The sequence below is a fragment of the Balaenoptera acutorostrata genome, chromosome 11, assembly GCF_949987535.1.
Source record: "Balaenoptera acutorostrata chromosome 11, mBalAcu1.1, whole genome shotgun sequence".
In the NCBI taxonomy this organism is placed as follows: domain Eukaryota; kingdom Metazoa; phylum Chordata; class Mammalia; order Artiodactyla; family Balaenopteridae; genus Balaenoptera; species Balaenoptera acutorostrata.
The window spans coordinates 88781939-88796207 of record NC_080074.1 but is presented as its reverse complement, the minus strand read 5'-3'; the positions used below and the strand labels follow the sequence as shown (position 1 = coordinate 88796207).

Here is a 14269-nt window from a genome sequence, read left to right as displayed (position 1 = left end):
AACAAACCTGAAATATACATGAGAGCCCTTTCTCAAGGCTCTGCCTCCCAGGCTTGACCTTTAAAGCTATAACACTCTTCATTCATATAGAGGATAAAAAGTTGCAGAACAGAGAATAACATTTGTCTTCTTGGAGGTTTACAGGAAGTCATGACCTGACCTACAGAGACAGCTGCAGGAACAAAGGATTCCGGTGCCAAGAAGCCTGCAACAGCCAGCCACACCTCTTCCCCTTTTAGTATAAAAGAAGCCTGAATTCTAACTCGGGTAAGATGGTTCTTTGGGACACTAGTCCGCCATCGCCTCGGTCTGCAGGCTTTCCAAATAAAGTCGCTATTCCTTGTCCCAACAACTCGTCTCTCCATTGACTGCCTGTCGTGTGGCGAGCAGTACAAGCTTGGACTCAGTAACATATACTACGGCTCCCTATCCCCCCAAATTAAATACTGTCTCTGGGAGCTTCCAGGGACAGTGGAAGCTGTCTCTAGTGAGAAAGAGAACCTTGAATCAAATACTTAAACAACTGAATTTGAAGTGACAAATGAGAGGTACCTGGAGGAAGGTCCCTCTGAGGAAATGATACTCAAACAGGATCCAAGGGATTAACATAAGTGAACTAGAAAAGAGGAGACAAGAGTCTCCCGGGGAAAGGGAGAGAGGGTCAAGAAGCTCTATAGAAAGACAGAACTTAGTGTTTATGAGGAGCTGAAAGCAGGCCAAGAAGGTGAAGTGTAAAGGGTGAGAGGGAACACTATGGAAACTGATGCTGGAGCCCCAGGCAGGGACCAGACCAGGCAGAGCCTTGTGGGTCTAAGAAGGCTGTCTTATCCTGAAATCAATGGGAAGCTAATCAAGGATTTCAAGCAATGTGATGGCATAATCTGATCTGCATTCTAAAACAATAACTCAGGCTGCAATGTGGAAACAGACCGGTGAGGAGGCCAGGTTAGATACAAGAAGGCCAATAAGAGACTACCGTAAAATTCTAGGCAAGAGGCCACTGTCATCTGGAATAGGATGGTAGAGGCAATGGTGGAAAATAAGGAATAGAGATAAAGAGAGAGAAACGATCTTCACAAACATCAAAATGTCCTTCAGCACTACCCGGTAACAATTTCTCAAGAATAATGTGTTTGAAAAGTGATTAACGATAATAGCAAAACAAACAAAACCAAAATAACAACTACATACATGTCCGGCACCAATACTGTGGCTCGCTTTAAAACTGTATGATCATTTCATCTCAAGACTAAGATGAAATTCCGAACACTAAGAAGGTGATCTCAGACACACCATCCCACACCCTTTCGTTCTCCCAGGGCTGTTGCCTTCGTGGCAATGACCTTGGGTCCTTCTACCACAGGCAGCATCTCCTTCCAAAAGAGTGAGGCTGCTGTCATGTGGCTGCAAAGGCTTTGGAAGAATAGCTATCCATTCTATTGTTCATTCAGCTTGTTTTCATTTACCACCTGCTATGCTACGTGCCAGGCGCTGTCTAGGTGCTGCCTTTAAGGAGCTCACAGTCTAGCACGCAGAAAGCACGTGAACAAATCACTGCTATTCGATAGTATAGTAACAGATATATACACAAATTTGGGTGGGGTTGGGGGGGCGGAGGACAGATTTTTGATTGATATGGCAGGCAATGGAGATTTGGGAGAGGGAACTGGGAAGGTTATACAGACATGAAGATGCTTTAGCTGGATCTTGAAAAATAAGAATTCATCAGACAAGGAAAGGAAGAATATTCTGGGCAGACGGAATAAAAAAGCACAACTTTTGGGGGGAAATGCAAGTCATGTGGTAATTACAGAGTACCATTGACCCTTGAACAGTGGGGGGATGAGGGACCCCGACTCTCCGCACAGTCAAAAATTCTCATGTTAACTTATAATCAGCCCTTCTTATACTCGTTCCTCTGTATTCATGGTTCTGAACCTGTGATTCAACCCACAGCAGACGGGACAGTACTTTAGTATTTACCTTTGGAAAAAATCTGCGTATAAGTGGACCCATCCTTAAACCCGTGTTGTTTAAGGATCAACTGTATAAAGTAATGAGAAGCAGGGGAAAGAAGGTGGACGGCTATTACTAAGCTTATATTATTTTATATCCTCCGAGAGTTCAGATATTGAAGGCCTGTGTGCCCACGTATGAAGTTTGAACTTTATCCTGTAGGTGGTAATCAGGCAGGGTTAACTTGACCAAGACTGATCCCCTGCAGTCCAGAAAAGGAAGTGGCCTCTGATAAAGTTCCATGGAGACCAGCCGTTGTCAGGCGCTGAAGGCCCTCAATCCTGACCAATAGCAAGACAGGGATCCCAGCCCTCCCATCACGCCAGGGAAGAGGCTGGCTCTTGCTGAACCATGAGCTGATTGATAGATCCTTTTCTGGCAAGCTATGTCATTCACCTGTGTCTGCAAGGCTTGTCCTCTAGCTGCCAATCATGACTGGAGAGGGCTTTCCATCACCCACAAGCACTGAGCTGACAAACCAGACCAAAGCCAAGGCTCTGTCGTATCTTAATACTTTAATATCACAGTCTTTGAATCACACACACCTAATTAGACAACTAATATGTCAGCCTAGTTTAAGGGTCCCTCTCCTGGAGTCCAGAAAGTCTAGGATCTCATCATCTGTAATTATGAAAAGGCAGCAGAGTATCTGCCAGCTGCTACTTGGCCTTCTCTGTGAGATTCCTTCACTGACACTGCTCCAGCAGACTTGGTGAGGGTGCCGTTTGGCCACTTGCTCTTGTGTGCACGGCGGGCAGAGAGGAGCGACCTAAGAGAAGTTACACAAACATATTTACGTTTTATAATGACAGCCGTTGGCAGCAGGGTGGAGGGCGTTGCAGGGAGGCAAGGTCATAAGAGTGAAGCCTGTCAGAAAGTTCTTGAATGAGCCCATATAACAGATGATAAACCCTGAACTACCACAGCGGCAGAGAGGTCAGGGAAGAGGGGATGGAGTCAAGAGATATTTACAAAATAAAACTGCGTTGGGAAAGTGGTTAGTACAGAGGACAGATTCAAACATAAGACCCAGGTGTCAGCTCTAGTGATTCGTGGGCTATAGTATCATTACCTGAGGCAGGGAACAGAGAAGAGAAGGCAGATGGGGAGGGAGGGCATTTAATTCTGAACATGTGGAAGGTAAGGAACGTCTGGGACACTGAAGACAGTACCCGGTGGGGGGAAGAGAATGGGTCTATCTTTACTCACCACTACCTCCCCAGAACTAGCACTGTCCCTAGTACACAGCACAAAGTGCTTAACAAATGCTTGATGAACGAATGGGTGAACTCATTTTATACAGAGTCACCAAAATTTTAGGAAAGCATAGTTTTGCAGGCTGCAGGGCATATTCATTTTGGCGGCAAGTCCAACACATGTGAAAGGGAATTTCTGGTGCATCAGAGCCTTATTTTAAATTTTAACTCAACTCTGACTATATTTTGTTGATTCTTGATTTGTACTAAATTTTATGGATCATATAGAAGTACTATATTTTTTAGATAACCAACAAGGACCTACTGTATAGCAAAAGGAACTATACTCAATGTTTTGTAATAAGGGAAAAGAATCTGAAAAAGAATATGTGTATGTATATATATGTATGTATAACTGAATCTCTGTGCTATATACCTGTAACTAACATGATATTGTAAGTCAACTATACCTTAATTTAAAAAGTCACATTTGAACAGGACCAATAGATACTTGTAAATAAACAAGTAAATACAAATAAAATTAAGATTACAGCTTATTTTATAAAAACAAAAAGAAGTACTATATTTTTTCCTGAGTCCATACATATCACTGGCCTTCGGGTTTGAAGAAGTCCTCCAATAATCCCCATCTCATCTGGAAGCACCTGCCAACGGTAGTTACTTCAGTTCTTAATGACCTTGTGTGTTACAGTCAAAGTCTATGTCAGGCTTTAACAAGAAAAAGCAATTAGGAAATGTATACGTTTTATGGCTCCAAAATTAACAATACTTTGTGAATGTGCTATCATCTGAATAATAGATAAGACCCAAAATGTATATAAAAGCAGAGTAGACCAAACCCTAGGGAGAGAAAAATTTAAGCAAAATAATCATATACTTATAAGGAGCTGCTAGCCAGTGCTTTATTAACAGCAGACCGCCTCAAGTAAAGACACTACTGAATGAATTTAGTTTGCTATTGTCTTTTTCTCAGCACCTTTTTTTTTTCTCAGTAAAGAGTTAAAACTCTGAGTCTCGGTAGACAGGAAAAATAAAATTCGGCAAGAAAAATTTTATGAAAAATAGTTTTCAGAGTATAAAACGTTGGTTATCCTCAAAAAGCACTTGTTTCCATTCCAGACAGCACACCCACACCCTATCCTGAATTTATCCACCACACTTATCCCCTCACCTATTTTTCTGACAAGCTGCTAACATATTGCCTTAATTAACAATTTTCCCAGATTCCCTCCTTCATTAGCTTCTGCGCCCTCCGTCCTGTCAGCCTCCATAGAGGTGACACAGGAAAGGATAAGAACCTAACATTTTTGTCTTAAAAATTCTTCTTTATCAGGCCTAATTCTCAGCCTGAACCCACATCGGGGCCACTACCGATTTCGGCCTGAGCCCTGGGAAATGTGGATCAGCTCTGGCTTTGGGGGATGATTTGAGGGAGCGGCCACCCAAAGCTGTGGGAATCACCATCAAGTTACACCAGCGGTCTTCTGACCCTGGCCTTCGGGTATGGCTCTGGTAACTTGGCTTCTGTCTTATTTTCAAAACACAGCCCCAGGTTGCCCTTCCAGGTTCCTGGTGCCCAGCTCAGACTCAGTTCCAGAAAGGTGCTTCCACCTTGTTCTCAAAAATGGTGCCTAATTTTGACCCCCAGGATGGAAACTTCCACCTTGTTCCCTTGAGTCCCTGCCTGGATTAAATGATCAGCTTTCCAAGCCTCTAGAAGGATGGAACCCTGCCTTCCTCTGGCCAGTACCTCCCCAAAGCTGCCAGTTGCCAAAACCTCCAGCCTAGTGGCTGGGAACTTGAAATCAATGACTGTTTAATCTGGCTCTCTGGGTGTAGCTCCACCCTCCCCCAATCTCCATGTCTGAGTTTTGCACACTATTGGAACATTGTTTTTTTTTTTCTTTTTTTTAATTGAAGGAGTTGATTTACAGCGTTTTGTTACCTTCAGGTGTATAGCAAATTGATGCAGTTATATACATACATATATATCTATTCTTTCTCAGATTCTTTTCATTATAGGTTATCATAAGATATTAAATATACTTCCCTATGCTATACAATAGGTCCTTGTTGTTTATCTATTTTATATATAGTAGTGTGTATACGTTAATCCGAAACTCCTAACTTATCCCTCCCTCCCCCCTTTCCCCTTTGGTAACCATAAGTTTGTTTTCTTTTCTTTTTAATTTATTTTATTGAAGTATAGTTGATTTACAACGTTGTGTTAATCTCTACTGTAGAGCAAAGTGATTCAGTTATACGGATATATACATTCTTTTTCATATTATTTTCCATTATGGTTTATCACAGGATATTGTGTATAGTTCCCTGTGCTATCCATTAGCATCTTGTTGTTTATCTATCCTATATATAATAATAGTTTGCATCTTCTAATCCCAAACTCCCACTCCATCCCTCCCCCACTCCCCCCGCCTTTGACAACCACAAGTCTGTTCTCTATGTCTGTGAGTCTGTTTCTGTTTCGTAGATACGTTCATTTGTGTCATATTTTAGATTCCACACGTAAGTGATACCATATGGTAGTTATCTTTCTTTTACTCCCTATTATCTTCTGGTTACTGGAAACAGTTACCTAGGGTGAGAATCTTAATAACCCTTTCTGGCTACTAGCTGGACCGCCTTTTACTCTCCACAGCCAAATTAACTTCCCTATTCTATCCCCACCCCAACCCTTGTTCACCCAGAAGTTCTGACCCTGCAGATAAGAGGATATGTCAGGCCATGAGGGATGACAAGAATATTGTGCCAGCTCCCATGGGATCTAGAGATTACAGGCCAATTAGCAGAAGAAGGAGAGTAAATTGATTTGAACAAATACAAACATTAAGAAAATGTTCTCTGTACTCATTTTGTATCTTTTTATTCCCTGACCAAATTAATTAAGCCAGAGAAAATTCAGCGTTGATATGATCTAAGTTAATCAAATGTATCTTTTTTTTTGTAATTTATTTTTATAATGGGATTTAGCTGATTTTCACTGCTGTGTTTATGCCGCTTTACACCCACTTGACTCACTTACAGAGAGATATCAATACATAGGTTTGAAGATTCTTACTAGTCAGATATATTCTTGTGCGGTGAATAGGGGGTGTTGAGTCCAGTTCACTGAGCAAGGAGTAGTAGGTCTTGTCTATTACATATTTGGTTTATGGAACGGTATCTGAGCTAATTTGAAACCCTTGTTTTATGCATCACCCCACCTCACCTTTCCCCTTAAGCAGCCATAGTGTGTTTTCTAAATGTGTGACTCTGTTCTGTTTTGTAATTCAGTTCATGTGTAGCGATTCTTTTTTTTTTTCTCCAATTTTAGAACATTTTCATCAACACAAGAGATAATCCCACCCCCCCATAAGCAGTCATTCCTCATTCCTGTCGCCCCAGTTCCTGGTCACCACTGCTAATCAAATGTATCTTTATGCAGTTAAGAGATCTCTAATAGACTTGAGGAGTGCAATGAACATATCAAGAGCAGAGGCCTCCTGGTATGAAAACAAAAGCTCAAAACGAAGTCAAAATCAGATAGAAATGCCTGTCTACACTTGGACATTTGCCAGTAAGAAGGACCAAGATGAAGAAACCAAATGAAGAAAAACAAAGATATACCAGCTTTTTCTGCAGGAAAACACCCTGTCATGTCAACCAAATCTAAGAAGAAAACGTTCTGTGGGACATTAACACCTCCTGAAAAGAGTTATCACTCCCATCAGACCTATGGGATGAGATTTGACTCAGTGGTAATTGGTGTCATGCAACCTTTTCAGTTGTTCCCAGGAAGCTTTAAGCCTGAGCCATAATCAGTCTTCGTACTAAATTTTACACACTGTCACCTATTTTAGAAAGGTCCACACCGTGGTGAGACACACCATTCCTTACAACTCATTTTCATTTTGTTCTCAACCACAGACAACCTGTAATAATTTTCATTAGAGAAAGGTCTTAATTTGTAATTATCTCTAAGTTTGAAAGACAAAGGCGTCTTACAGTTTACTTTCAACTACTCCGTGGGGCAACTAACTTCTAATCGTGTGCTTTCTTTTCCTCTGAGGATAACAGGTATTTGGAAGTCCTGTGATGACCCACTCTCCTCATCTGCTCAGTTACAGGACAATGAGAGGAATAGAGGCTACTAATCCATTGTTAAGATACACAATCTTAATTCACTAGAAATTAATAATGTATCTTACATTGCACTTTCAGCGCATCATAATTATTATCCAACTATAATGATACAAATGTCCAATTGGCACAGCCTGAGTCATCCTCCATAACTAATTTATATTTCCCTAAATCCCAGACTCAACAGATTTATCTCTTCTTGCCACTCACCAGCATGGAAAATTGATTTGACCACTTTTCTAGAGTTTTCCCCCCCATTGATTCCCAAAATGCCTAAGAAATGCTTACATGCCATAAATGCTTAAGCAGATAATAAAAGTAACATTATTATATGTTTGCACAGTGCATTCATTACAAAGCACTTTTACACCCCTAATCTCATTTTAACTTGGTGTCTCATAATAACACTGAAATACAAACATCAGGTATTATTAGTCCCGAACTGAAAATTATAAATTCAGGCTGAGAATAGTTACATGACTTGCCTGGGATCACAAATGTCATCATAGAAAGCCAGGTCTAAAACCCAGATCTGTAGACTCCATTCCCTACATACTTCTCTAACGTTGCCATTTAACCAAGGATGATAGGAGTAAATGCTCTAAATTATATAATGGTAGTGGGATCATGTTCTGGATTTCTATAATATAGAAGCAGTGTGCAAAGAACAATTTGCTTTCCTTTGAGAACCTGGATTTCTCTATCACAGATGCGATGCTGTGATTTACAAGGAACATTCAGATGACAAAAATATGTTTCCCAAATATATTTGGTCTTCATGCCCAGTTCCTGACTTACAGCTCCCAAAACCCTTGGAATTTCCTGAACAATAAAAGCAAAGGGAACATCTTTTATAATATTTGGTCTCTTGTCCTCAGTTCCTGAAAATCCTTCAGAGCCATAAAGGTGAAAATGGTGTCTTGTTATGGATAGCAAGCCCCTTCACACCACATCTGGGTTGATGTTAATGAAAGTGACTTTTGGAAACCATCTAAGGATGGGGGCTGGTTGTCAGGGGAACCAATCATGAACAGAGGGTTGGAACTTTCAGTCCCACCCCCCTGATCTCCGGGGAGGGGAGAGAGGTTACAGGTTGAATCAAGCACCAATGGTCAAGGAGTTAATCAATCATGCTGACATAATGAAGCCTCCATAAAACACCCAAAGGATGGGGTTCAGAGAGCTTCCAGGTTGGGGAAACAGGGTGCTTCCACTTGCCACGAAGTAAGGCCCCAAGGTGCAGGAGAACAGAAGCTCCTTTGTTGGCGGCCTCGCCCTATGTGTCTCTTCGTCAGGCTGTTGATCTGTATCCTTTAATATCCTTTGTAATAAATCAGTCATCTAGTGAGTAAACGAGTTTCCTGAGTTCTGTAAGCCATTCTAGCAAATTAATAGAACCCAAGAAGGAGGTCGTGGGAACCTCTGATTTATAGCCAGTCGGTCAGAAGTACAGGTGACAACTCGGATTTGCGATTGGCGTCCTGAGGTGGGGGGAGTCACTGGAACTTCCCATTTGTAGCCGGTCGGTCAAAAGTACAAGTAACAACCTGGGCTCATGACGGATGTCTGAAGTGGAGCGTGGTCTTGTGGGACTGAGTCCTTTACCTGTGGAATCTGATGCTAACTCCAGGTAGGTAGTGTCAGAATTGAGTTGAAGGGTAAGACTCCCAGCTAGTGTCTGAGAATTGCTTGGTGGTATGGGAAAGTCTCCACACACACACACACACATTGGATTTGGGTCCAGGAACCCATTTAATAGAAACCAAAATAGAAACCAGTTGGAACTGGTCTTATTTCTCCTTCCAAAGTGGGCCACTAGGGCACTCAAAGTCAAAGGGCAACTACAGTGCTGTACAGGATCCTACAGCCTGCATATCTGTACTCTATCTTTTTTCCTCTCAGATAGCTACAAAAGAATTTCTCCATTTCCTCTAAGAGTATTTATATAAGGGAAGCAAAAACCTTAAAATGGTTTCAAGGTGATTGCATGATAAAAATTAACAATGAATCCACCAGAACCCATGACTTTTTAAGAAAAATACAGAAACAAGACAATAAACAATAACACTTTGGGGGACTTCCCTTGTGGCGCAGTGGTTAAGAATCCGCCTGCCATTGCAGGGGACACAGGTTCGAGCCCTGGTCTGGGAAGATCCCACATGCCGCGGAGCAACTAAGCCCATGCACCACAACTACTGAGCCCACGTGCCACAACTACTGAAGCCCACACGCTTAGAGCCCATGCTCTGCAACAAGAGAAGCTACCACAATGAGAAGCGCGCACACCGCAACGAAGAGTAGCTCTCACTCGCCACAACTAGAGAAAGCCCGCACGCAGCAACAAAGGCCCAACGCAGCCAAAAATAAATTAATTAATTAATTTAAAATAATAATAATACTTTGGAAATCAGACAGGCCAGGTTTTACATGCCAGCCCTCCACTTGCGAGCTCTAGAACCTTGAATAAGATATTTAACCCTCCTCAGTCTCAGTTTCACCCATGAAATGAAGACCAGAGTAACAACCACACAGAGTTGCTATAAGGACAGAGTGAGCTAACCTGTGAAGAAACTAAGGCAGGCAGTTGTCCAGTGGAGTGCATTTGCCTTACAGCTGAAATACTGAAATTTCCCAGCCTCTCTTGCAGCTAGACACACCCATGAGATTCAGTCCTGGCCACTGACACATCAGCAGGAGTCTGTCCAGATTTCCTCTTCTGTTTCCCCTCTGTCTTACTGGGATCCTGGATCAAAACTAGAAGGTTCCTTGGCCGTCAGCTAAAGATGTTCAAGCAGGAGCCTGGGAACTTTTTTTTTGTTTGTTTGTTTATTTATTTATTTATGGCTATGTTGGGTCTTCGTTTCTGTGCGAGGGCTTTCTCTAATTGTGGCAAGCGGGGGCCACTCTTCATCGCAGTGCACGGGCCTCTCACTATCGCGGCCCCTCTCGCTGCAGAGCACAGGCTCCAGACGCGCAGGCTCAGCAATTGTGGCTCACGGGCCCAGCTGCTCCGCGGCATGTGGGATCCTCCCAGACCAGGGCTCGAACCCATGTCCCCTGCATTGGCAGGCAGAGTCTCAACCACTGCGCCACCAGGGAAGCCCCAGGAGCCTGGGAACTTGATGGCGCTGTGTAGTCACCATCTAGCTCTAAGCTACTCACCTCCTAATCCCTAACTATTGCTTGAGATAAATAAATACCTATTTGGTTAAGCTCCTGTGTCAGGTCTCAGCCAAACACAAGTCTGACAACATGAACCAACACAGGCTTGGCAAAGATCTATGCCCACCAAACAGTCCCCTCAGTTTCCTTCTGGTTGAAAAGGTGTATGTTTGGAAAATGATTACAATCATATTGGTAAGTAAAAAAGCAAGCTACCAAATGATGTAGATTATATAGTAGAATCTAAATTTCGTTAGGAGAAAAAAATTGCTCTGAGACTCAGGAATACCCAGGAGCTCAGAGGATTCTATTAAGCACATTACTGTGAAAAAAAAAAATGTGTATTTTAATTCTAACAAAGTCATTTTGACAAAACTACTTCAAAATATCCTGCTGGGTTTCCCCTGGGCCAAGGCCATTGTGGGTCCAGGCCAAGTGGAAGATGTCAGGGAGTTTATGGTGATCAGAAGAGCTGGAAATGTCTGTCTGAGGTGCATTAATGATGTTTTGTGATTCTGTACATATGGCCTTGGGTGGATATTTTGAGGAAAATTGACTCGTCTAGTTTGTGATGTATTTCACGTGACTATCCAGCACAATGTAAGAGAATGGTGGGCCGACCACATATTTATTACACCAAAGAAAATATTTATCAAATTATATCAACACAGTTGTGGTTTCTAACATTCCTGCTACTCCCTCACTCATTGCCAAGGAAATTTATGCTCTTTCTGGGTAAAAATATGTCTTAGGCCAAAATAGCATTTATTCGGTATTATCTACAAATGTGGGACCATGTAGGCTTCAAAGGGAGAGGCAGAGCAGGAAAGAGCTGATCCTAGCCTAGGGGATGGAGGTATCCTCAAGTATTCTCAAAGTGGGAACACTACCATCACACTGTCCCCTCCAAAAACACACACACACGCACTGCATATTCTAGAAAACTTACATGAGGATTAAAATTCGGCCCTTCATGCCTAGTAATATTCAACAAATATTTCACCAAAATACATTTATAGAGCCATTTGAAAACAGCTGCATCAAACTGTCCTGCTTGGTCTCCTATAGTTCAAGCCAGGGCACAGCAGTGGTACAGCCCAGGCGGGACACACATAGGCAGGGAGAGCAGCTGGAAATGAGCATCTATATTAAGTGCGAGGCTTAACTGCACGAGGCACAAAAATGAGTTTCCTCAAAACCTCACAAGATGGTATTGAGATCAGCAGATAAAGACTTTTAGAAAACTGTGATAGGTGATTAGGCAAATAACCACATTGGAGGCAGAATTGAATAAATTTGATAATAAAGCCATGGGAAGTCATAGGAGGTCCAAATAAGAAGCAACTAACTGTAATTACAAAGTATACAGCATCTCACTAGGGCCCTTGTGGACCCTCCAGCCTTGATTCAGGACCTGTTAACTTTCCACATCACACAGAGAAGCTTGGATTGCAGCTTGGCAACAACAACAAAAGCAGTGATTAAAATAGGCAAAGGAGTAATACCAATAATAATGACAGCTGACATATATGGAGCATTTAGGGGAGAAGTGTAATATATAATTAAACTAAATACATTAAAATATATAATTAAAAGTGTGATATAAATTAATTTTTTTAAAAAGCTGAAATTAAAAAAAAAAGTGTGATATAAAGTTATACATCTGAGTTAGCAAAGGAGTGATTTAGCATTATCTTGCTGAAACAGGGAGAGGAGGGATGCTTTGTTCAACTGACCACACGGAGCCCAGCTCACTCACCTGCATTTCTGCCTAATCAGCACACACCACTTTCTTCCCACAGGGAGCATGAATGAAGCCTAACAATTAACTGACAACTTAGCTTCCTGATAACAAACTAGAAATCTTTCACTGAGAAATAAGAGGGCCCGGCGATAGACACCCTTTGTGTTGATGCAAACTGATTCTCCAGGATTTCTATAAATTAATTAGTCATTTCAGAATCTCTGCAGAAGAATACACACGTGACCTTTCTTCAAGTCTACCCATTGAACTGGTTCAGCCCTTTGTAATGACTGTGCACACACACAGTGATGTGATGACTTTCACTTTCTAAGAAAAAAGCATTTTTCCTTTATCATTCAGGGATGGTTCCTTGGTCTTGCAGCTGGCATACAGAGACACAAAATTCATGTGCACACACTTGAAAAAGAAAATGTTTCCTGCTATCTTACTGCTGCAACTTAACAGATAAGATGGGAAGTTAGTTTGTATTTCTTTAATCATTTCCTCTCTTCAAATCTATTTTCTAGCACAAAGTCAGTTAGTATGACTGAAGGCCCTCATCTATAAAATCCTATTTTGGGTTTCTTTAAAATCTTTTCTATTTGATGAGCTATTAAAGGAGATTGCTTCCTTATCTCATCTTCATTTCATAGCGAGTTGATATCAGTGTTTGTACAAAGAAGATGCTGTGAATTGGCTTACTCAACCTCAATTCCACCCTTTTTCTAGCTTCCTGCTAAAGCTTGATTGCTTTAAAAACTGCCCCTCCTGGACTTCTTTGCAACTAGTGTTCTGGATGCAAATTAATCTTACCCACTAGATGCACTTGAAGGAGATTTGGAGGGAGGAGGTGAGTTGAAACCCAAATTCCTGGCCCTGTTTCTGCTAATGGCAGTGGCCACTGCAGTTTTCTAATCCCTAAACCACAGTCAAGGCAGTAAAGTTCTTGGACTAAGTAATTCCAGGAGCCACCTCTTGACTCCCACTCCTCTATTCGCCTAACGATTTTTTTAGTGCCTAATGCCCAACATGAAATATCTTTCTGCTAAAAACACCTAGGAAGATTTCTGACTAATGCAATTATATTCTTCATTCCTCAGTCTAAAGATGCGGTATATGAACCAGGACAACATTAATAAACCTAACATTTACATAATGCTTTGTAGTTTACAGAGCACCTGGACATGCATTGTATGACATGTCCTTGACCTCAACTCTGTGAGGTGGCTGGACAGGTACTGCTCTCGCCACTGTACAAGTGAGAAAGCTGAACCTCAGAAGAGTTAGGTGACTTAGCAAGGCATTTAGTTAGGAAGAGATGGAGACAAAATTCAATCCTACATTTTATGACTGTTAATCATTTCCTTTGACATAAGGAAGGCTTCCAAGGGCAAATGAAGAAGAGAGAAAAAGCACAAGGATGCTGGCCATGAATTAAACCTTCTATTTCCTATTTTAAAATAAAATTTTTTAACTGTATCATTATACATACTCTAAAACCGTTAAATTGGATGAAAACACCTAAGAATGAACTAGCAAATAGGAGCTATTTCATAGAGCATGTGACTTTGGATCTGGTACTGCCTGTGCCTCAAACTTTATAAGATGCCTCCTCTGAAGAATCTTTGCTATTAATACAGATATATGTTTTCCACCTCTGACCATGAATTCTCTTTCTGCACAATCATCTGGCCAAACCAAGAGTAGCGTGAAGACTTGGGGAAGCCGAGATTCATTTCTTAATTTCTCCCTAATGGCAATTTCACCTAAGATCCACTTCCCATCTCCAACTAGGGTTCCCTAGAAACAAAGACTTCCTTTCCCCCCCACTAGCTACATAGATATATTTTAGTAAAACATTTGATTTCAATGCTTAGGAAACCACAAAGAAAAACATTAAGGAAGCAAAGCTAGATTTAGACCACTTCAAAAGTGGTCAAATACTTTCTCTCCATCTCCACCACTCCTCCACTTCATAGCAGTAATCTAA

At 41.5% G+C, this 14269-nt stretch overlaps 1 protein-coding gene across 2 annotated transcripts in view; it reads right to left on the bottom strand.

The window, feature by feature from the left end:
* Positions 1-14269, bottom strand: part of ST8SIA1 (ST8 alpha-N-acetyl-neuraminide alpha-2,8-sialyltransferase 1) — a 180377-nt gene that overhangs the window by 86996 nt on the left and 79112 nt on the right. The window lies entirely within an intron of this gene.